This window comes from Anser anser (assembly GCF_964211835.1).
Source record: "Anser anser genome assembly, contig: SUPER_W_unloc_7, whole genome shotgun sequence".
Classification (NCBI taxonomy): Eukaryota; Metazoa; Chordata; class Aves; order Anseriformes; family Anatidae; genus Anser; species Anser anser.
The window spans coordinates 407,383-431,571 of record NW_028154225.1 but is presented as its reverse complement, the minus strand read 5'-3'; the positions used below and the strand labels follow the sequence as shown (position 1 = coordinate 431,571).

General features: G+C 49.0%; 1 protein-coding gene and 1 long non-coding RNA gene across 2 annotated transcripts in view; one reads left to right on the top strand and one right to left on the bottom strand.

The window, feature by feature from the left end:
• Positions 1 to 24,189, bottom strand: part of LOC310888949 (uncharacterized protein) — a 389,701-nt gene that overhangs the window by 53,579 nt on the left and 311,933 nt on the right. The gene's annotated exons all lie outside the window — the stretch shown is intronic.
• LOC310888943 lies at positions 8,695 to 23,176 on the top strand. The gene is made up of 2 exons (XR_014576273.1): positions 8,695 to 9,119; positions 9,634 to 23,176. It is a non-coding gene; the product is annotated as an uncharacterized lncRNA (long non-coding RNA).

Below are 24,189 nucleotides of genomic sequence, written 5' to 3'. Positions count from 1 at the left end.
TAGGCCAGACAATTACACAATATCAAACCATTTTTTAATTATATACTTTTAAAAAATATTTTTCCTTAGTTTTTGGGTTGTTTTTCCAAATCCTTATCATTCTCCCCAAAGGGCTATCTTTAGGTACAATCCCAGGGTCTCCACCCCCACCCTGCTGACTCTTGGAACCCTTAATCCCCATCTCTTCCTGACGTGCTGCTGCGGACTTTACCACCCACAGGGTACCACACGCCTTCACTTAGGATTAGGACAGAGGTGGGGTGCACTGCCAAGCACCTCACTTCACCGTGCTCGGGGTACCGTACGCCTAAGGGCCCAAACCCCTGAGACTCTCTTTCACTCGTCTCTCTTTCGCTTCATCCCTCTCCAGCCGAGGGGAATTTGTTCGTCCCCTCGCGGGACTACAGAACCTCGTGGTTCGGAACTCCACATTCGCTTCGCACTAAAAGTGTGTCTCATTCACAGTCCACACAAGAGTCTCCCCAAACCCAACCCGAGGCAAGATACGGTAAAGTTTCCCTTACCTCGGTCTGTGCACGGCTTCCCAGTCCGGGTTATCAGCAGTAATCCCTGTGCCTGTTCCCAATCTGGGCTGGACTATGCCTGGGCTGTGTCTGTGTATGTCAGTGCTGGCCTCCCTTCTCCCCAGAGCTTCGCAGAGCCTGTCTCCAGATTAACAGTCTCGGTCCTTTGCCGGCTGTACCGAGACAACCCACCACCCCCGACGGGATCGCTTGAAATCAGCGGGGTGCACCTTCCTGTCTGTGGTGGCAAGAAATCTTCAGCAGGTGACAAGATCCCAGACGAGCCCCCAAATTGTCAGAAAAATCTCAATTTTCTTCAGACAGGATCTTCTGTGAAGTTATTTTATTTGCGATTGCAATGGCGGGCGTCCTGTCAATTAGGAACGCATTTTAGTAAACAAATCATAACCTTTTATTCCCTATTACCCGACACCTGATCACCTCCCCTGTTTCCTCATTGGCTGAGTACTACAGGTTCACAAGCTACTCGACGCTCCTCCATACCATATATGTACAATTTTTCTTTTTTTTTTCAACCCTTTAATTTCTCCTTTTCCCCTTTTTTTTTCCTTTCTTATATTTTGAGAACTTGTGATCTTTGTTTTACTGTTCCCACACTGCTCATCCCGTTTTTCTCAAGCTTCCACCTTATTTTGGAACAGTGAGGCCTTCTACTGTCCACTTATCTACTTAGCATTTCTCCTTGTTATGACTACACAACTACCTTGGAATGCAGAAAATGAGTTCTCTACTGCAAAAACACAACTTAGGTTCTTACAATTCCCCCCTCTTCTTTTCTTACTCCTATTGTTGTTTTTGCACCTCTTCACATACTGCACTCTTGAGTTTTTCCAACATTAAGGTGCAATATTCTTCTTCGGATGTCACGGGGGATGACAGATACACAATGCCATTATTATTACAATACCAACAAATAGTTGTTTGAGCCAATTCTATTTGATCTCATTTGATCTACATATATACAGCAACTAGTATTAATTACAGTGCACGCTCCTCCTTATGAGGTTATTAATAAATCTAATACTATTCGATTCTAGAGTACTATTTTTGCAAACTTATCAAACTTATTTTCTAGTTCTTCAATTATAGCTGAGATATTTACAATAGCGTTTTCTAATTCACTCAGCCCTAACCGAGGTAAAAACCACCTTGCAAAACTGTGAAATGCTAGAGAATTTTACTAGAGGATTATCTGGAGTCCACTTAATTCTGCGTGTGGTCTCAAGGGGGCTTTGGCTTTGTGGGTCTTCAGTAATAGTTACATTTGGAATTATTGCCTCCAGGGTGCAAGCTCCCCTCCATCCTAGGGGCAACACCTTCCTGGCTTTATTGCCATATTGCCACATAGCCAGTACCACCCCTTGCCATTCGGGACAGGCCATCCAGTTACAGGATTCTCATGTTGTATCTGGTGTGCATTATGTATATTAGCATTCCCGTGGCTACCATATTCAGTACAGTATGGTTTATTCCCTATTTCATGGATATTTCCACACCCAGGGTCAGTACTATTGCCCCCTGAGTTTTCTATCAATGTTATTTAAAAGGCACCTTTGATAACACAGTATATTGTAGCCAGGATTATGTGTAGGGAGCTCAACTTCAAAATCTGTTCCTTCCCAGGACTGAGTATGATCTGTCATTTTTAGAAATCTAGAGAATCCAGACACAATTGCTGCTGGAAATAGCAGTCAGGGACAAGGCCTTTTCAGTCTTTCTAGGCATTTGGGTGCAAATCCAACAATTATTTCGAGACAGAACTTGAGAGATGTCCTGGATTAATTGGAAATGCTGGTTTTTCCCTCCATCCTATCGCTAATCCATTGAGAATAGGTATTACTAAGATAAACTTAAAATACATCATTTCTATGTATATATACACCCCTATAATAATTAAGAAATAATAATTAAGAAAAACAATAAAAATCACAAACTAATAAGGATTCTTCTGGTGGGGATTAAATACCCCCCTTTCTTTTTCTCCCACTTCCAGGGAGTGTTCCCTGGAAACACTCCAGTTCTGTGTAATTCAATCCCTTTTACTCATTAATTCATTAAGAATTCTTCTAAGGAGAAGTTAAAGGTTTACAATAGATAGTTTTAACAGTTTTAACCTTAAAAGTCTTTGTTAATGCAGTCTCTCAGGTATCAGGGTTAACTGATGCTTTTACCCAGGAATGAGTCCACCCTTTCTCAGCCATTCTTACTGTCGTCTCAGTAGTCAGGAGCACTTGGAACAGTCCGTCCCACTCAGGTTGCAGTTTCAGTTCTCTCCATGTTCGCATCAGAACCCAGTCTCCTGCTCGGAATGGATGGATCAGGACTTCCAAGGGTGGGGTTTGAGCTAACAGTCCACGGGTCCTGAGAGATGACAAAGAGGACGACAGCCCGAGTATATAGTTCTTAAGAAAAGCATCTTTTGTCTTATTTTGAGGTAACTCATTCCCTTTGTCCAGGTACAGCAATCCAAATAATATTTCATATGGTGAAACTCCCACATCTTTTCTTGGTGCAGTTTGAATTCGGAGAAGTGCCAAAGGTAAGCACTTCATTTGGGGAAGCCGAGTTTCCAGAACTTAGTCAATTGCTTCTTTACTGTCTGATCTGCTCCACCCTTCCAGAAGAGGAAGGATGCCAAGGAGTGTGAAATTTCCACTTAATTCCTAGAGTCCACATTAGCCCTTGCAATATTTCTGACATAAAGTGATTTCTTTGATCAGAGTCAGTATTTTCAACAATTCCATACCTGGGAGTTACTTGTTCTAGAATTACTTTTGCTACTATGTTCGCAGTAGCAGATACTGAAGGGAAAGCTTCCACCCACCCTGACAAATAATCTACCAAGACTAATAAGTATTTAAATCTACCTACTCTAAGGAGTTCTATAAAATCTACCTGTACATTTTGGAAGTGTTGAATTCCTGGTTCTCGCCCCGTTTGGGCTGACTGCAGAAAATTTTCCTATTTACCTTTTGACATACTACACAACTCCTGCGTACTTGTTCAGCCAGAGTATATATATATTCCTACACATACATATTTCCATAGCACCGCGTCACATGTTGCTTGAATTCCCCAGTGACCCTCTTCTCCTTATTATGACTACACAACTACCTTGGAATACAGAAAATGAGTTCTCTACTGCAAAAACACAACTTAGTTTCTCACAAAAGGTATCCCCACAAGGAAGATATTGTATATCAAGTAGGCAAGTGGACCACTATGGAGAAAGGTCTCCAGCAACTGAGAGAATTAGCTGTGCTGGAGATGATTTATAGTAATCTGAACCATGAACAGACACCAAAAGACCCTGATGAAGTCCAGTGCACAGCATCCATGTGGCGGGAGTTTGTACGGGCTGCACCCCTATCACATGCCAGCACACTGGCAGCAATAAATTGGGATGAGGGGATTGGGCCAACAGTGGATACTGTGTCCAACCAGCTTCATAAATATGAAGAAAATCTCTCTGCCCCAGTACGGGCCTGCATTTCAGCCATGGAGAAACTGTACCAACGGTTAGAAGAACACATAACTTCCTCCTCACCTAGATGGAAGAATCTGTCAGCCATTAAGTGCCAGCATTCTCCGGCGCAAGGAAGGGAGAATCCAGGATGCACACCACGGGGCACCTTGTGGTTTTATTTACATGACCATGGGGAAGATATGAGGAAGTGGGACGGTGAACCGACCTCGGCCCTAGCTGCTCGGGTACGTGAACTGCGGAAAGATACAGCAGCAAGAAATGAGGCCCCTAGGAGGATTGCTGCCCCAGTTTCTGTTGGGCAGTCCCCCAGAGGCAGTAGAAGGGCTAGCATTACTCCTGACCGTGACGAAGAGAAAGGGTACTTTAGAGCAGGCTAAGGAACCTGCTTTTGCAGGGGGGTTGGACTCGATGATCTTTCGAGGTCCCTTCCAACCCCTTCAATTCTGTGATTCTGTGATTCTGATCACTCCTTGGCTCTCCAGATGATGAACCAACTCATGGATGGGGATCAGGGAGTCTCGGTTGGTGCGATATTGCCGCCGGTGCCCAGTTGTAGTTGCAATTGGCACTTGCTGTTCTTTAATCCTCAGCAATCCTACAGCAGAAGTGTCTTCTGAGAGACCAGGCAGAGTAGACAGCTGCTTAATCTTCTCTGTACTCAAGGCAGCTATGCCAAAAGCCCACCAGTATCCTTTTAGATCCTTGAAGTACCCTCTCTTGAGGTAGCCTATGCCAAGGATGCACAGAGCCTCTGGGCCAGTCACGATGGGGTGCTTTTGCCACTCATTCCCAGTTAGACTCACTTCAGCTTCCAATACAGTCAATCAGCAAGACTCACTCACCCTTTAATAGTCCTATATGACCAGTGCAAAAGTCTAATGGTGAGTGGAGGCTAACAGTGGACTGTCGAGGCCTGAATGAAGTCACGCCACCACTGAGTGCTGCAGTGCCAGACACGCTAGAACTCCAGTATGAACTAGAGTCAAAGGCAGCCAAGTGGTATGCTACAATCGATATTGCTAATGTATTTTTCTCCATCCCTCTGGCAGCAGCATGCAGGCCGCAGTTTGCTTTCACTTGGAGGGGCATTCAGTACACCTGAAATTGACTGCCCCAGGGGTGGAAACACAGCCCTACCATTTGCCATGGACTGATCCAGTCTGCGCTGGAGCAGGGGGAAGCTCCTGAACACCTGCAGTACATCGATGATATCATCGTGTGGGGCAATACAGCAGAAGTTTTTGAGAAAGGGAAGAAAGTAATCCAAATTCTCCTGAAAGCTGGTTTTGCTATTAAACAGAATAAGGTCAAGGGACCTGCACAGGAAATCCAGTTCTTGGGGGTAAAATGGCAGGATGGACGTCGCCACATTCCAGTGGATGTGATCAACAAAATAACTGCTATGTCTCTGCCAACTAGCAAAAAAGAAACACAAGCTTTCTTAGGCCTTGTGGGATTCTGGAGAATGCATGTTCCAGGCTATAGTCAGCTTGTGAGTCCTCTATATCGAGTGACTCGAAAGAGGAACTATTTCAAGTGGGGCCCCGAGCAACAACAGGCCTTTGAACAAATCAAACAAGAAATAGCTCGTGCAGTGCCCCTCGGGCCTGTCCGTACCGGACCAGCTGTGCAAAATGTACTTTACACTGCAGCTGGGGAGCATGGCCTCACCTGGAGCCTCTGACAGAAGACCCCAGGAGAAACTCAAGGTCGACCTCTGGGGTTCTGGAGCTGGGGCTATCGAGGATCAGAAGCCAATTACACCCTAACTGAAAAAGAGATACTCACGGCATATGAGGGGATTCAAGCTGCTTCAGAAGTTGTTGGTACAGAAGCACAACTCCTCTTGGCCCCACAGCTACCTGTGTTACATTGGATGTTCAAAGGGAAAATCCCCACTACACACCATGCAACCGAAACTACGTGGAGTAAGTGGGTAGCATTAATTACACAGCGGGCTCGAATGGGGAAACCCAACCGCCCAGGAATCCTGGAAGAGATCATGGACTGGCTGGAGGGCAGGGATTTCGGAGTACCGACAGAAGAGGTAACCTGTGCTGAAGAGGCACCACCATACAATGAGTTGCCAGAAGACAGAAAGCAGTATGTGTTGTTCACTGATGGATCCTGCCATGTAGTAGGGAGCCATCGGAAATGGAAAGCTGCTGTGTGGAGTCCCACACGACGAGTCGTGGAGGCCATGGAAGGGGAAGGCGAGTCGAGTCAGTGTGCAGAAGTGAAAGCCATACAATTGGCCCTAGAAATTGCTGAAAGAGGAAAATGGCCAGTACTGTATCTCTATACTGACTCATGGATGGTGGCAAATGCTCTGTGGGGGTGGCTGCAGCAATGGAAACAGAACAACTGGCAGTGCAGAGGTAAACCTATCTGGGCTGCTACCCTGTGGCAAGATATTGCTGCCCAGGTAGAAAACCTGGCTGTAAAGGTACATCATGTAGATGCTCACATGCCCAAGAGTTGAGACGCTGAAGAACATCAGAATAACGCAGAGGTGGATCGAGCTTCAAAAATTGAAGTGGCCCAGGTGGACCTGGACTGGGGATGTAAGGGTGAGCTGTTTGTAGCTCAATGGGCCCATGAAACATCAGGACATCTGGGGAGGGATGCCACATACAGATGGGCTCGTGATCGAGGGGTGGACCTGACCATTGAGGCTATCACGCAGGTTCCCCATGAGTGTGAGACCTGTGCTGCAATCAAACGAGCCATGAGGGTAAAGTGTCCCTGGAACAGGGGAAGATGGCTTGGATTTCAGTATGGTGAGGCCTGGCAGATTGACTACATCGGACCACTCCCACAACCCCGCCAAGGCAAACGTTACATACTTACCATGGTAGAAGCAACTACTGGGTGGCTGGAAACATACCCCGTAAACCATGCCATGGCCCGAAACACTATCTTGGGCCTAGAAAGACAAGTGCTGTGGTGACATGGTACACCAGAGAGAATTGAGTCCGACAATGGGAGTCACTTCTGAAACAATTTGGTCACCTCCTGGGCCAAGAGGCATGGCATTGAGCGGGTGTATCACATCCCTTATCACCCACAAGCCTCTGGGAAGGTTGAGAGGTACAATGGATTGTTAAAGACTATGTTAGGAGCATTGGGTGCTGAGACATGGAAACAGTGGGACATAAATCTACCAGAGGCCACTTGGCTAGTTAACAACAGGGGGTCTGACAGCCATCCTGGTCCTGCTGAAACAAAACCCCTACACACTGTGGGAGGAGCTAAAGTCCCTGTAGTGCATGTAGGGAAGTGGATGGGGAAGGCGGTGTGGGTTGCTCCTGCCTCGGGAAAAGGCAAACCCACTCGTGGGATTGTCTTCGCCCAAGGACCAGGGTACACCTGGTGGGTAATGCAAAAGAATGGGGATATCAGGTGCGTGCCTCAAGGAGATTTAACCTTGGGAGAAAAATAATCTGTAATCTAAGTTGTGTGTTGTAGGAGGACACTGCAGAACCAATGACAGGTCAACTTCACAAGGAACCGGGCAAGTGCAACAGTGACGTGAGCTAAGCTGGTGCTGGTGTCCAGACATCCAACTCCGCCTGCCCTGAGTGACCACTTTGACAGATGAAGCTGAAACCATCAACAGTTCTTATGAACATTTTGGGGAAAGGCCTGTGGAATGAAAAGAAGTACAGACCTATAAATATTTTAATGGACAGGGAACGATGGTGATGAGACTATCTATATACTAAAGTATGTGGGACCTGAGTGTGACACAAATGCTATGGAATAAGGGGTGGAGGTTGTGCTGGGTCTGTCTGGGATGGAGTCACCTTTCCCTGCAGCAGCCCACACAGTGCTGTGCTCTGTAGCTGGAACAGCACTGGTATCACTCCAGTGTTGTGTCTATTGTTGCATGGTGCTGGCACAGCATCAGGACTCCCTCCAAGCCCCCAAGAGCCAGCAGGCTGGGGGTGGGCAAGTGATGGGGAGGGGACATCGCCAGGGCAGCTGACCTAAACCAACCAAAGGAATATTCCATAACACCTGATGTCACACTCAGCAATAAAAGGGGGGCTCCCGTGGGGGAGGGGGCTGTCCTCCTGAACAACCGTTACACGTTTCGAGGCCCTGCTTCCCAGGACGTGGCCAAACATTGCTTGTTGATGGGAAGTAGAGAATAACTTTTTTTTTTCCCTTTCTCTCTGTGCCTCCATGTGGCCTTTTTTTTTTCCCATTCCCTTTCCCTTTAATTAAATCATTCTGATCTCAAACCTTGAGCTCTTTGTGTCGTATTTTCTCCCCCTTCCTCTTTGAGGAGGGGGTGTGAGAGAGTGACCGTGGTGGAACCCGGCTGCCCACCTGAGTAAAACCACCAGAAACACCGCTAGTCACAGGTCTCCAGACGGACCCTGCGCCGCCGATCACCACCCTCTGAGCTCGGCCAGTCAGCCAGTGTTCAGCCCACCTTACTGTCCACTTGTCTATCCCATTCCTTGGTGCTGGGAGAAGCTGATTAAAAGGCTGACGTTTAATTTAACCATTGCTGCTATTCTGGTTCCAGCCTCCCCAAGGGCTTGGCCCTCACAAGAGCAAGCCCAGCGCACGCAGCACCCTCTGCCTGTGATTTGACCAATTCAAGCCAAAAACGAGACTTGTGAGGAAATTTATTTTTTATTTTTGCTCGAAGACCGTTACTCCCGACCCCATTCCAGCGGCGGGATAAATAAGCTGGCTGCGGACCTGGGAGGAGCGCAGCAGCACCATGCTCCCCCCGAGGCCGCCCGCCAAGAGCGGCCGTTAGCGGGCTCCTCACAGCGCTGCCCTGAGGGGCCTCCAGGGGGCGGTCTCCGCGCGTAGGCCCCTCCCATCTCCCCCCACCCCTCCTCTCCCATTGGCTGCAGCGGTGAGGCGGGGAGGGGGGGCGGAGGCGGGAGGGGCGGGCCCCCCGGGGCGCCCCGACGGGCCGGCGGCGGCGGCGGGCTGTTGGACGGGGAGTGATCGGCGCCGAGGGCAGGCGGGGGCAGGGCGGGAGCGGGCACCGACATCCGGGCCCTTCGCCCGCCGCTCCGACCCGCCGCCGGCAGACGCCGGCTCCGAGCGCCGCTCCGCAGGTGGGTCCACGCCCCCCCCTCCCCCCCCCCCAATTAGTTTCGGTAATTTTCCGACGGGGGCTTCGCCTTCCTGGTGCAGCCGCCCCGGGGGTGTCACCCGGGGTGGGGCATCCTCCGCTCGCCCGCCGCCGCTGTGCCACCACCAGGCTTCGCCCCGACGGCTCCGCGCCCTGCTTCGGGCAGCCCTAAGTCCCCGCCCGGGGTCCCCGCGCCCCCAAATGCGCCGGCAGCCTCCGCAGCCCCCCGTCCCGCAGCCCCCCATCCCGTATCCCTTCATCCTGTATCCCTCCGCCCTCTATACCCCCGTCCCGTATCCATCCCAACTTACTTATCCCAATTTATTTATCCCATATCCATCATCCCATATCCATCATATCTGTCCCATTTATTTATCCCTTTTATTTATCTCATATCTATCATCCCATATCCATCCCTTTTATTTATCCCTTTTATTTATCCCTTATCCATCATCCCATTTATCCATCTCATTTATCGCCCCCATTTCTTTATTCAGGTGCCACCTGATGAGATTTTACCTCCTCCCACGCCCCTGCCCGCTGTGCTGAGGACCCCCCTTTGTCCCCCCAGGTGCCACCCAGGGCGAGGCATGGGTGCGGATGCTGCTGTGCATCTCCCAGTGTTACCATGTCCTGTGGCGGGGTTTCCCCATGTCCTGTCCTGCTGCTGTCCCCCACTGGCAGGAGGGGAGTCCACAGAGCGCCTGGGGACCTCCTGCCCTAAGCCCCCCAAAACGTGGGGCTGGGGGAGCAGCGTGTGGGCACTGAACCTGCTCGTCCTGCTGCCCGATCGTGCCATTGATCACACTACTGAACTCCCTCCCGAGATTGTTACAGCTTCAAAAATTGATGGCACAATGAAGCCCTTTATTAGCAACATAACTTTTCCTCCTTTCTTTCCTCCTTTTTCTTTTTTTTAACCCAGCACAAAGTGCAGAGCCTGTGCTTGGCCATGTCCTGCAGGCATGGTCTGTCCCTCTGCAGGCGGCCCCAGCTACCTGCCAGCTGGGCTGCATGGGGAGATGGCACGGGGGGAACGATGTGCGCAGAGCTGGCTGATCCTTTAACCTGTGCCTCCTTGCTCGCAGCCTGCAGATAGGTCTGTGCAGTTCCATGCTTATAAATAAAAGTATTTAGTGGTGACTGTAATATTTTATTCCCTGTTGTGCCCGCCCCGGGTCTAGCAGCGGCTACAAGTTCTTGCGAGGCGTTAACTTGGCATTTTGGTGTCAGCCGGGTTCTCCTGCAGGAAATCCCTCAGGTTCGCGCCGCGGCACAACGTGGTGGGGTGATGGATTACCCGGGCAGGTCTCCCCCCGTGTGACACCTCCGAGTGACAAACATCAGCTGTTGGTGCACACTCCCGTCACAAGCCCCAGCCGGGACAGCCCTGCAGGCACCCACTGCCAGCGCTTTGGGGCGCCAAGGGGAGGCTGACCCCCTGCAGCCCCAGCTCCTGGCAGCAAGTAAATCCCTGGGAGCTGCAGCTCTCCTTTCCAGGAGAAATGCAGAGCTTTTTGCCTTTTGCTGGTTGCGCAGAGGCTTCGGGGTGTGCGTGAGCGCATGGGCAAAGATGAGGAGCAAGGAGCCCAGATGCTCTACGCAGATGTGAGTGTGCATGTATGGGCGTAACATAAATCACACTGCTTTGGAGCCAATATAACCCTTCCATTAACGGGAAAATGGGAGGCACGGCTCCTGGCATTTAACTGTCTGGGGCTTGCCATAATGTAGATCCCGCGGCCATCCTGTGCCAGAGCGGGCACCGCAAGTCACGCAGAGCTGGCGCTACCTCTCCATGTCACCTTGGGCCAGCCGCTTGGCTTCCCTGCTGAGCCTCCGCACCTCCCAGCCCTGATTTTGGCGGGGCTTTTGCACCCTCTTATTTTTAGGGACCTCAGCACTGCGCCAGGCATTGTGTGTCCCCTGCTCGCGGTGGCTTTTTGGCACCCCTGTGACTGATGGCACCTCTCCTGGGCGCTGCTTGGACACCTTGCTGCATGGCATCCGGACGGATGTGCTTGGGGAGGCTGGGATTTGTGGGCTTGAACACAGTGAAAAATCCCCTCCTGAGTGGGACTGTGCATCAGCTTGGCTCTCGTTCAGAGCCAGCAGCCCCGCGTGCCTCCTGCTTGTCATTATTAGGGCGCTTTGCTCGTGCTGCCGAAAGCTGTGCAGCTGTAAGGGCAGAGCAGCTGAATGCAGCTTGCGTAACCCGTCCGAATTAGAAACTTACAGGCGAGTGGGGTGACAGCACACTCAGGGTTGTTCCCCATCTCTTCGGTTGGGTAGTTCTGGGAAGGTGACTGCGCTTTTAAGTCCAGGAAGGAAATGAAGTGAGCATGCCGAGGTGTGCTCCTGGGGCAGGGCTGTGCTGCTGGTGTCCCCATATTGGCTCCTGCAGGCAGGTGAGCATCCCCAACCCACCTGGCACTGCCATGTTCCTTGCATCAGTGCTGCAAAAGAAGGAGGATCTTTGGGTCTATAAGCGCTGGGCAACGGGAGCAGTGCCGGTTTTGGACATTTTTACCTTCTCCTCCATGATAGCAGTCAGTTGCTGTAGAGGTGGTTTGGGGTGAGAGCTGCACGAGCACGTCAGGGGTTCATAAGCAACGTCCCGCTGTTTTCCAGTGGGAAGTGGGGGCTCAGCAGTGCCTGTGGTGTGAGGAGGAGGAAAAGCACTCCTGCCCGCCCCAGGAAGCCCTGCTGCCTGCCCTGCTTCCATCGCGGCCTGGAAACAAAGCTGGTTTTACTGGTTAGAAGAGATCAGCCTTGAGATCGCTGCTTCCTTTCCTTAAAAAGAGGAGCCACCGATGTGGAAATCAAAGTGCAACGGCAGGCTTTGGGTCATTTTACCTGCGGTGAAAAGCCTTGGCACCCGTACCTGCGGCGTGGGACTGGTGCTGGCGCTCAGGGACCTGACCTGGGGAAGGGTTGTGGTGCTTGGGGACTTCTGGTGACCACCTGGGAGCCCTGTGGCACTCGGGCTGGCATGGGCCGAGGGGGGCTGTTGTGGAGCTGGGAGCGGGACGTGCCCACTCGCCTGGACTGCCCCAGGAGTAACCCTGCATGGTCAGTTCGGCATTGTTGCGAGTGCTGGGAGGTCGTAGCGTGCTGCTGCACCGACCCTACACGCATGCTTTTTTTCCTCTCCCAGCCAGCCCCAAGCCTCTGCTGCAGCCCTGGCGGGGAGTTGTGGGGCGCAGGGACCTTGGTGTCCCCACTTTTGTTCCTGTGGGCAGCCCCTTGGAGCAGCCCCTCACTCCCTGCCTGGGGGGGTGGCTGCATGCGAGAGCTGCGGGGGCTTTTGAAGTGCCTGATCGTGGAGTGGCAACAAGCAAGGAACTTCTGGATTTCCTCCTGAAACCTTAGGAAGCTCGACTGGTGGTGGTGGTGGAGTGGCGTCTGTGCTGCGGGGAAGAAAAATGAATTACCGGGGTATTTAAAGGGCTTGCTGCTGTGAGCTGCTCAGCCATTTTGCCCGGCTGGAGGCTCTACACTTGCCAGAATGATGTGCCTGAATACATGTTCAGGCAGCTAAATATGTGTGGCTTCACCTCTAGGCAAGGCAGGGTGCTGCGGAGACCACACTGCCTTCGGTGGGAAGTGCCTGGTACTTGGTACTTAGGAAAATCAAGCTCCTCCTGGTACCTAGGCATTAAACACGGTTTCTGAAGCCCCTCGCCTTCCTGCCTTGCCCAGGGCATCTCTGGGAGCACTAGGACCAGCTTGGCCCCAGCCAAGTGGGTTTACGCGGCAAGGTTTTGGTAGCAGGGGGCCATAGGGGTGGCTTCTGTGAGAAGAATCTAGAAGCTGCCCCATGTTAGGTAAGGGCCCCACTGCTGACCAGAGCCGAGCCTATAAGTGATGTGCGCCTCTGTGAGAGCATATTTAAGACAGGGGAAAAAAAAAACGCTGCACCACACAGCAGCTGGGAGAGTGAGAGGAGTGAGAAACAGCCTTGCAGGTGCCAAGGTCAGTGAAGAAGGAGGGGGAGAGGTGCTCCAGGCGCCGGAGCAGAAGTCCCCTGCGGCCTGTGGTGAGGCCCGTGGTGAAGCAGGCTGTCCCCCTGCAGCCCATGGAGTAACACGGTGGAGCAGGGTTCCACGCTGCAGTCCGTGGAGGAGACCACGGTGGAGCAGGTGGACCTGCACCGATGGAGACTGCAGCCTCTGGAAGACCCCTGCCGGAGCAGATTCCGGGCCGGACCTGTAGCCTGTGGAGAGGAGCCAAGCAGAAGCAGGTGACCTGGCAGGAGCTGCTGCCTGTGGGGGATCCAGGTTGGAGCAGTTTGCTCCTGAGGGACGGACCCCGTGGTACGGACCCATATCTGGAGCAGTTCTTGAAGAGCTGCTGCCTGTGGGAAGCCCACGCTGGATCAGTTCAGCAAGGACGGCATCCCGTGGGAGGGACCCCACAGCACAGGGGACGAGAGTGACCGAGAAGGAGTGGTGGAGAATAAGCGCTATAGACTGACCATAACCCCCGTTCCCCTGTTCCCCTGTGCCGCTCGGGGGGAGGAGGTGGAAGAGGGTGGATGGGGGGGAAGGTGTTTTTGGTTTCTTTCCTTTGTTTCTCGCTTCTCTAGCTTGTTAGTAATAGGCAATAAATCTTACTGTCTCCCTACGCTGAGTCTGTTTTGCCCGTCACGATAATTACTGTGCGATCTCCTCGTCCTTATCTCAACCCTTGAGCCCTTTTCATCGTATTTTCTCCCCATTCCTCTTTGAGGAGGTGGAGTGAGAGAGCGGTTGTGGTGGAGCTCGGCCACCCACCTGAGTAAAACCACCACAACTTTCCGTTCCCTTCTCCCACGAACCTCAGGGAGGGATGGGTGACACTCTGGCAGTTTATACAGTTGTTTTGGCAGCTTTCCCCTGAAGTCATTATTCTGGGTACATGGTGTCCTGGTTCCAGTTAGGACAGAGTTAATTTTTCCTCATAGTAGTTGGTAGGGTGCTATGTTTTGGATTAGGATGAGAAGAGCGCTGATAACATGCTGATGTTTTAATTGTTGCAGAGCAGTACTTACACCAGGCCAAGGACTTGTCAGCTTCTCGCTCTGTCCTGCCAGCGAGCAGGCTAGGGGTGCAGCAGGAGCTGGGAGGGGACAGACCCAGGACAGCTGACCCAAACTGGCCAAAGGGGTATTCCATACCATCTGACGTCATGCTAAACAATATATAGGGGTGGCTGGCCGGGGTGGGGGGCCGGCTGCTCGGGAATAGGCTGGGCATCGGTCAGCGGGTGGTGAGCAATTGCATTGTGCATCACTTGTTTCTTACACATTATTATTAGTAATACTATTATCATTATCACTATTATTATTATTATTGTTATTATTATATTCCTGTCTTAATAAACTGTCTTTATCTCAACTCACCGGCTTCACTTTCCCGTTTCTCTCCCCCATCCCAGAGAGGGAGGGGGGAGGGTGAGCGAATGGCTGTGTGGTGTTTAGCTGCCAGCTAGGTTAAACCACAACACATGGTTTGTTTGTTTATGCGTTTTGGTTTTAGTCAAACACCATGCATTTTTTTATTGTGTCTGAAAAGCTCTGGGGCTTCCTTTCCCCTCCCTGCTCCCAGATGGTTGGCTATAAAAAAAAAAAGGAAGGCTCCACACAGGAAATATTAGAATAAAAAATGAAATATTTCAGTTCTGTAATGAATGAAGTTTGGCCTTTCCAGAGAGGTTGTGGGAGACAGGAGGGGAAAAAAGTGGCAGGTGTGTTTGGAGGGAAGGGTGTGCCCTGCCTTGTATTTTAAGCTCTGCTGGTTCAGTGCCACTCGTTTCACAGCGCTCCACTGAAAAGGGCTCTAGGTCCCGGTTTGCTTTTAATTTCATTGTGACCAGCTGGAGGAAACAACCCTGCCCGTTCTTCTGAATCTGTTTCAGCTCATCTATGTAATTAGCTCCTGGTTCCCTGTTATCGTAACTGGAAGGAGACACATGGGCTTATTTACCTTAGCTGGTCGGTCTGAAGGGAAGCACGTTCATATTTTTTTGGGGGGAGTAGCAGGCGGGTGGGGAGTTGATGGGGCTGCTGCTTTCCCTTCAGCGCATCCCCAGGAGCAGAGGGAGGCTCTGCACAAGAGCCGGGCTCAGTAGAAGCCCCCGGAGGGCAAGGTAAAGCCCCCTGCTCCATAGGGAGCAGTTCTGGAGGGTGTCTTGGGTGTGCTCATTGGTCCTGCAGGGAAGTGGGTCGCTGGGTGGGAAGGGAGCTGCTCAGGGCTGTGCCCACCCAGGACATCTTCACCCAGGACATCATCGCCTTTTTGGCATGCTTGCATGGGTGCTTGGGAGCTGGGGTTCTTCTCTTCATTTTTGCTGAGATTTTCCCAGGGATTTGGGGAGATCTGGTTTCACCAAACCTTTGTTCTCCACCCGTGAAATGCAAGCCATGATGCTCCTCTTGCTCCTGTGGAGCTGGTGGTGTCTCCTGCTGCTGCTGTCAGGCTACGTATTGATAGCTCAGTCCTGGTTGGCACCTGAATGAATAACCGCAATACAAAAACATAAGGAAAAAAAATATTTGCAAAAGCAACAGGTTGGAGATCTTAAGCTTATGCAGGGCCATTCATCAGAAATGGTGCCCAAATGCTCTATAAACTTCCATATGCACACAAAATGCTGCTCGCAGCACTGAAATGTAGCTCTCCTCAGGCTTCAAGGCAGCAGCAACTGTTTAATAACAAAACTACACAACGGTTCAGGACCCGGAATGAAGAATTACTGCCCCTGCTTGGAGCTGCAGGGAAAACTTGGTTCAGCGAACAGGATGAACCCTGCTGGAAACTGGCCAGGATGTCTTTATGAAAATCCATCCCCTATGAACATGATGTGGGAATTTTATTTGCGCCTGCCGGTGGCCAAACCCAGCAGTTTTATGGCTTAGCTGAAGGTTGTCACCTCTGCCAGCCTTTTGGGTTGCGGGGTGGACGATGCTCCAGAAAGCCCTGAGTAACCTTACGGGGCACTGACTTGCTGCTAAAATGTGCTGTCTCCCAAACTGGTTCTTGCAGATTTGGGGCCCAGTGCAGGCAAGATTTACCAGTCGGCAAGATGGGCTTTGGCCCTAGAGGACCTCTTGGTGCTGACGGACCGGGAACCTCTTGTTTCCTGCTAGACCGAGCATTGCCAGCACTGAGCTTTTACTTATTTATTTATGGGCTCAGGCCTTCTCCCTCTTCCAGGCTTTGCCTGGTAAGACAAAGGCAGCAGTGTGGCATGCCTTGAAATCCCGCTGGGAAGGAGGAGCATGGCATGCCGTGGTGTTAGCAGCCTGCAGAAGGAAGGTCAGCTGATCCGAGCGAGCGGTAGGCACACGGGGCGTTTGGGGTGTATTTTTGTGCTGCTTCGTGCCGAGTGCACAGTTGAAACAAAAAAACCAAAGTAAAAATAAAAAGGGGGTGGGCTGGCACACCGTGGCCTCAGACAGAGCAGGCGTGGGCCTGAGGATGAGGTCCAGAAGACGCAGACAAGCTGGCCACTATGTGCAGCTTGGGATCCTGTTCCCTCTTGGCTTCCAGAAGTCAATCACTGTGACACCGAGCGGGATGCGAGAGAAAACATTCTGGGTATTCATTGTCGCTTTTAAGCATCCTGATTGTCAATTAAATAAAGGAGAAGAGAAACATGACAGATGATAATCACTTAAATTGTTCAGCGGGGATTTGTAGCCGGCGCTATTATTGCATTGCCATCTGCCAGCAGTGCAGCAGTTGTCAGCCTTGCCTTTACAAATCGCCCCACTCAGATGTTTGCAGCCTGACGGCAGGGTTTCTCTTTGGGCTGCAGTTTGGTACTGGCAACCTCAGCCTTCTCTCAGACTTTTTCAAATGAGAACACTCCCTTCGAACAACTTCTGCAAAGTTACAGGGGCAAAACCATCGGGGCACTGCACCCTGCTCCTGTGGCATGGCAGCACCAGTGGGTGGTGTTTCTTCATCACCATTTCAAATTATAAGTGTGATAAATTAGCGGGTGTTTGTTCATTGTCTTTAAAAGGAATTCAGAGGATCTGCTGAGAAGATAAGGTTTTGCAATTTACGACCTTGTTAAGGGGGAAGACTAAGCAAGTAGATAGTGGGGAGGGGGTGTTGGATAAACATCCTTGGTAAAACAAAGACTCTGTGAAATACTGTTTCCCGCTTCACTACCCTCCCCCTTGAACACGAGCACAACGCATGATCATTGAAAGAAAAACAACGACCCCCAACAACGAACTGCGCAGCTTCAGAAGGTCCAACAAGTCCTGACAAGCCGAAACTTGGATGCTATAAAACGGCGACACTGAAAAGGGAAAGTTGCGTGCTGTGGTGGAGCGGAGACTCCCCAGCCGCCCAGCGCTGTTTTGCTTGTGCCTGCTTACTTAATTAATAAAATATTTCTGATAGACCAAGAAATTTGTATGGTCTCACTTATAACAAATTTGGTGCCGTGACTCGGATGAAGGCGGATTGACTGGGAATCCCTCTAGGGGAGGCGCCCCGCCGATTTCGGCGGCCCCGGGAACGGGAAATCCCGCTCGAGCCCTTCACCGACGAACCCAAAATTAGGCACAAGCAAATAAAACCGGTAACCCCAAGCAATCTTTGTGCACGAAGACCGAACGAAGACCCACGGGGTGGGTAAGTATAGGCCGGTGATCCGTTCGGTTGGGGTTGGTGATCCCGGAGTGCGTTTGTGTGAGACGTCCAATTGCGGATGAAGTGAGTGCGGACCCCTCAGTAGTGCGGTTCCCACATCCCGCGAGGGACTGGGCCACGACCAGGGGGAAGCGGCTCTGTGTGTGTGTGAAGGCACTCCGGAAGATGGGACAGAAGAAGAGTAAGCCTTCTGGTCCCATGGGTGGGGTAATGCCTAGTGCTAGGTTGCCCCCTATTCCCCCAGATAGTCCACTGGGGTTAATGATTAAGAATTGGAGTGATTCCCCTTTTAGGCGGGGAAAGGATAAAGTAAAAATGATTCATTATTGTGTTGAAGTTTGGGGAGGTAGGCAAATTATTGGCCCATATTCGGGTCGTTTGAAGACTGGGTTTGCCAAGCCTTAAACATTTATGTAAGTGCAAAGGAACCTTTTTGTTTAGAGGAGAGCGAATATGCAAGCCTTTGGATTGGCTCAGAGAATCGAGTTAATCTGTACCCTCTGTACCCTTTAAAAGAAAAAGGAGGGGCAAAATTACAAATTGTGGAGCAAGAGATAAAGTACCTGGGTCACCAGTTAAGTAAGGGGACTAAGAAGTTAGACCCAGGCAGAATCAGTGGAATATTGGCTTTAGCATCCCTGCGAACTAAAAAGCAGGTACGGCAACTGTTAGGGTTGACCGGATACTGTAGACAATGGATAGAAGATTATAGTGGAAAGGTTAAATTTTTATATAACAAGCTGAATAAGGATGGATTACTCAAATGGACAAAAGAAGATGAGGAACGACTGAACAAGTTAAAGGAGGAACTAGTACGCCCCCCCCCAGTGTTAAGCTTACCAGATTTAAGGAGGCTGTTTTGTTTTTTTTTTTTGTGAACAGCGCAGAAGGCACAGCATACGGAGTGCTGGCCCAAGAATGGGCAGGGAGTAAAAAAAAAAAAACAAAAAAAAAAACAAAAAACTGTGGCCTATTTGTCTAAATTATTGGATCCGGTTAGCCGGGGTTGGCCAAACTGTTTGCAGGTAGTGGTAGCTGCTGCCTTGTTAGTGGAAGAAGCACAGAAGATCACTTTTGGGGGGGAAATCAAAGTAATATCTCTACACAATATATGCGGGGTACTGCAACAGAAGGCAGAGAAATGGATCACTGACGCCAGATTATTAAAATATGAAGGAATTTTGATTTCCTCTCCAAAATTAACCTTAGGAACAACCTCCCTACAGAACCCTGCTCAATTTCTTTATGGGGAACCAAATGAGTCCTTAGGACATGATTGCCTCCGAAATATAGAAGAGCAAACGAAATTGAGACCTGATCTAGAGGAAGTGGAATTACCCATTGGTGAACAGATATATGTGGATGGTTCCTCGAGAGTAGTCGAGGGAAAGCAAAAATCAGGATACGCGTTAGTAAACGAGAAAACATTTGAGATAGTGGAATCTGGACCTTTGAGCCCTAGCTGGTCTGCCCAAGCTTGCGAGCTATATGCCATATTGCAGGCCCTAAAATTGTTGAAAAATAAAAGCGGTACAATATATACAGATTCAAAATATGCTTATGGGGTAGTACATACATTTGGTAAAATATGGAAAGAAAGGGGGCTCATCAATTCACAAGGAAAGGGTTTAATACATCAGGAATTGATTACCCAGGTTTTACAAGCTATCAGAGAGCCCAAAGAAATTGCCGTAGTACATATAAAAGGGCATCAAAAAGGCCTCACCCCTCAGGTTAGGGGTAATAATCTAGCAGATCAGGAGGCAAAAAGGGCAGCATTAATGAGTATAAGAATTATAAGAACGAGGGAAGATTGCCCAGACTGTGGGAAATACTTAATACTTATACTTAATATATAATAATTAATATAATAATTAATAATATAATAATATATAATAATGCTTAATATAATACTTAATACTGTGGGAAAGGCTTAAAGGAATTTCCATGTTATGATTGCTGGAGTGAATGGGGAGTTGATGGGATTGAATGCAATTGTTCAGAGGAAGAAAGCCCGCCTTATAAAAACTGCTACAAGTGCGGGCCGACTAACTCCCTGTGGTCGAATGGACCCATTCCCCTCCCCTTACTCTGTTTCACTAATACAGAAGAAGACAAGATGACACAAATGGGGGTTCAAAAAAAAAAAAAAAAAAAAAAAACCGATAAAGGGAAATGGGTACTGCCTGATGGACGGGAAGTGTTACCAAAATCAGTAGTTATGAGGGTGCTACGGAGATTTCATGAACAGACGCACTGGGGTACTCAGGCGTTGGTGGATCAATTTGCCACATATTATATGTGTATAGGGATTTATAATATAGCAAAGAGGATCGTAAATGATTGCATAACTTGTTGGAGGGTAAATGCTCAACACATGAGAAAAAGGGTCCCGGGAGGAGGACGAGAATTGGCACATCAACCTTTTGCAAAGATTCAATTAGATTTTACTGAACTTCCAAAAACGGGGCGATATAGATACTTATTAGTTATTGTAGACCACCTCACAAACTTTGTTGAAGCATTCCCTACGACAAGGGCCACAGCTCAAACCGTGGTAAAGATATTATTAGAAAGCATCATACCCAGATACGGGGTAATAGAAGGAATTGACTCTGATCGAGGCCCACACTTTGTGTCAAAGGTATCCCGAGACACGATGAAGGCTCTGGGAATTAAATGGGAATATCACACTCCCTGGCATCCTCAGAGTTCGGGAAAGGTAGAACGAATGAATGGTGAAATTAAAAGCAACTAACAAAGCTTATGATAGAGACTAAAACCTCCTGGGTGAAATGTTTACCGCTTGCACTATTGAATATCTGGACATAGCCCCGAGCCGATGTCGGAATCTCACCTTTTGAAAGGCTGTATGGTATGCCTTATGATTTAGAGATGCCATCTGATCACCCCCAGGTACAGGATATCCAATTAAAACCTTATTTAATACAGCTTATGAACCAACGGAGGGAGTTGCAAGCGAAAGGCTTGGTGGCTAGATATAGCAATCCATAGGATACAACCTGGAGATAGGGTTCTAATTAAGACATGGAAAGAAACGTCTTTAACACCACGGTGGGGAGGCCCCTATGTTGTTTTACTTATCACAGAGACGGCTATCCGGACGGCTGAGAAGGGGTGAACGCATGCCAGTCGCGTGAAAGGACCGATCCAGAAAAGCAAATGGGAAGCGGTCGCAGGCCCTGATGACTTAAAGCTCACGTTGAAACGAACTCGATAAGTATGGTCTAACTGTCTATGTATCGTAAAAAAAAAAAAGGAGGAAAGGGGACCCTGTTTGATCAGAAAAAGGTCGCGGTTACCTGAGAAACTCCCCTGAAGAACACTGCTGCTGCCAAGAAGAACTTGCACCTTGTAGTTCGCTGCAACCGAACTGACAAGCGAGGCAGAGAGTGAAACGGTGGGGAATTACGTGGCCAGGTAAAGAACTCTGGAAAATGGGCCCTAGCCATTTTTTTTGCGATACATAGTAATGGGTACGATTGTTTACACTGTTCCTGGGTCTGCGCACCCTCACAAACCTTTTAAATGGAGCCTGATTAGATGGGAAGATCACCATGTTGTTCAGCAGATAACTACTGCTGGGGGACTGATAGGGAAGGCATCATCTATATAAAGAAGGAAGAGACTGAGTCCCCAACGGGTGGGACCAAATCAGAAACTGTTGGGGAGTGTTTTGAGGATTCAGCCTACACAAGCTTTTAGAATGCTAACTCCTAATAGCCCTAAACCACTGGAGGTTGCTAATAAATCAGTAAACCCAGAGTATGGGATTAGAAATGAAGGGGTGACCGGGAATAACATATGGAGAATCATGAATGCTAGTTATCAGTTGTTGAATCAACCAAATCCAGACGTGCCTAGACCTTGCTGGTTATGTCTTGATATAAGGCCCTCATATTACGACGCCATTGGGGATCTGGGAGAAACCACCCGTTCAAACGAAACCGATCCCCCACAATGCAATTGGGGAAGGGATGTAGGAATAACGTTAACGGAAGTAACTGGGAATGGCAGGTGCGTAGGCACGGTCCCTGGTGAGAAGTTCCATCTATGCAATATTACAGAAAATGTTACACAATTAGACAAAGAAAAATGGTTAATACCAGCAGATAACACCAGATGGGTATGTTCGTCTCTGGGGGTAACTCCATGCTTATCTTTAAAATTGTTCAACTCGTCTCATGATTTTTGTGTACAGGTAGTAATTATACCTAGGATTCTTTACCATTCTGAGGAGTATATGTACATCCAACATGCTATGGCAAAAAAAAAACACTTAAGGAAGAGAGAGCCTATTACGGCTGTCACTTTAGCCACTCTGATGATTCTGGGGGCTGCAGGAGCCGGAACTGAAATTACCTCTCTGGTAAAACAAAGCCAAGAATTTACCTCTCTACGCATTGCTGTAGATGAGGATTTGGCCCGTATCGAGCAATCCATATCAGCTTTAGAGAAATCTGTACGACAAAATCGTAGGGGATTAGATCTGATTTTTCTACAACAAGGAGGATTGTGTGCAGCCCTACGAGAGGAGTGTTGCGTATATGCAGATCATACTGGAGTAGTAAGGGATACAATGACTAAATTGAGAGAAGGGCTAGAAAAACGAAAAATAGAAAATGAAGCCCACCAGAATTGGTATGAATCCTGGTTTAATTACTCACTTTGGCTCACTACACTGCTATCAACTATAGCAGGACCTTTGTTGCTGCTCATATTAACACTAACTTTTGTACCATGTATATTCAATCGAATAATCGCGATTGTAAAAAAAAAAAAAACGATTAGAGGCAGCTCACCTTATGCTTGTGCGTGCGAAATATGAATCTCTTGAACAGGAGGAGGATGACGCAGAAACTTTAATATTGAGCAAACAAGTGCTTCAAAAATTCATCAATGAACAAAATATGTTAGAAAAAGAAAAAGGAGGGATTGTGATAAATTAGCGGGTGTTTGTTCATTGTCTTTAAAAGGAATTCAGAGGATCTGCTGAGAAGATAAGGTTTTGCAATTTACGACCTTGTTAAGGGGGAAGACTAAGCAAGTAGATAGTGGGGAGGGGGTGTTGGATAAACATCCTTGGTAAAACAAAGACTCTGTGAAATACTGTTTCCCGCTTCACTACCCTCCCCCTTGAACACGAGCACAACGCATGATCATTGAAAGAAAAACAACGACCCCCAACAACGAACTGCGCAGCTTCAGAAGGTCCAACAAGTCCTGACAAGCCGAAACTTGGATGCTATAAAACGGCGACACTGAAAAGGGAAAGTTGCGTGCTGTGGTGGAGCGGAGACTCCCCAGCCGCCCAGCGCTGTTTTGCTTGTGCCTGCTTACTTAATTAATAAAATATTTCTGATAGACCAAGAAATTTGTATGGTCTCACTTATAACAATAAGGCTATAAATGGGCCCTTTGGTAGCGTGCAATTAATATTATGATGCAGGAATCAGGTTGTAAATTTAAAGCGCTCAATAATAATGATGGGATTTGCAAAATAACACAAATTTGTACATTAATTTAGTGTCTGTTTGGAAATTATTCTATGATGCCTCTTCAAAATACGAAAAAGAAAATGTAAATCTTATTTTCTGTGGCGTTGATGGTGCAACTTGAGCATCTCACTTTAACAGCTTTGTGTGTATGTGTACGGACGTACTCCCGTGTGTATGCTTGTTGTACGCCTTTCTGTGTGGATAACACTAAATGCCTGTATCTGTGTTCTATTTCTGTATTTATTAGTACATTCACTCCATTTTGGCAAATAATACTCTAAGCTTTTAAAGGGGAAAAAAGTCTCTGATGGCTAAACTTGCTATTGACACGCTCTCTGCTAGGAATTGCACTCTGTACATAGCTTTTATTACCTCCTGCCCTTCATTTAGGTTCTTCTCTGTCTCTGTCTTTTATTATGGATCAGGCTGGCAGCACTTAGGGTGTGTGTGTGTGAGTGATGTTGCTCGCCTGGCTAGCCCACTGATTTCGGGAGCAGCCCTTCCGCAGGCTGCGTGTGCAGGGTTTTCTAAGCCCGTTGGCTTTACCGGGCCTCAAGCTGTGAAGAAACGCCCAGCAGTCCATATACAACACCTGTTTGCTGGCTCAGCTGGCTCGGCAGTTCGAGCATGCAGTCCTGACGGAAAGCAAGAGGCAGAGAAATGGCAGCCATGAGTCTGCAGTGCATTTTAGCAGGCTTTGCCCAGAGCTGAGCGGTGCCGGTGGGTGCACCTCTTTCCAGGCCAGCAAGGCTGCTTGCACAAGGAGATGCCCCGCTGCTCAGGGAGAGCCTCCTGATGCCAGCAGGCTCTTTTCTCCATCCGGGCTCTGAAAGTCAGGCTTGTTTGAAGGCTGAGCTCTTGCCAAAATCCCATCATGGGTGGG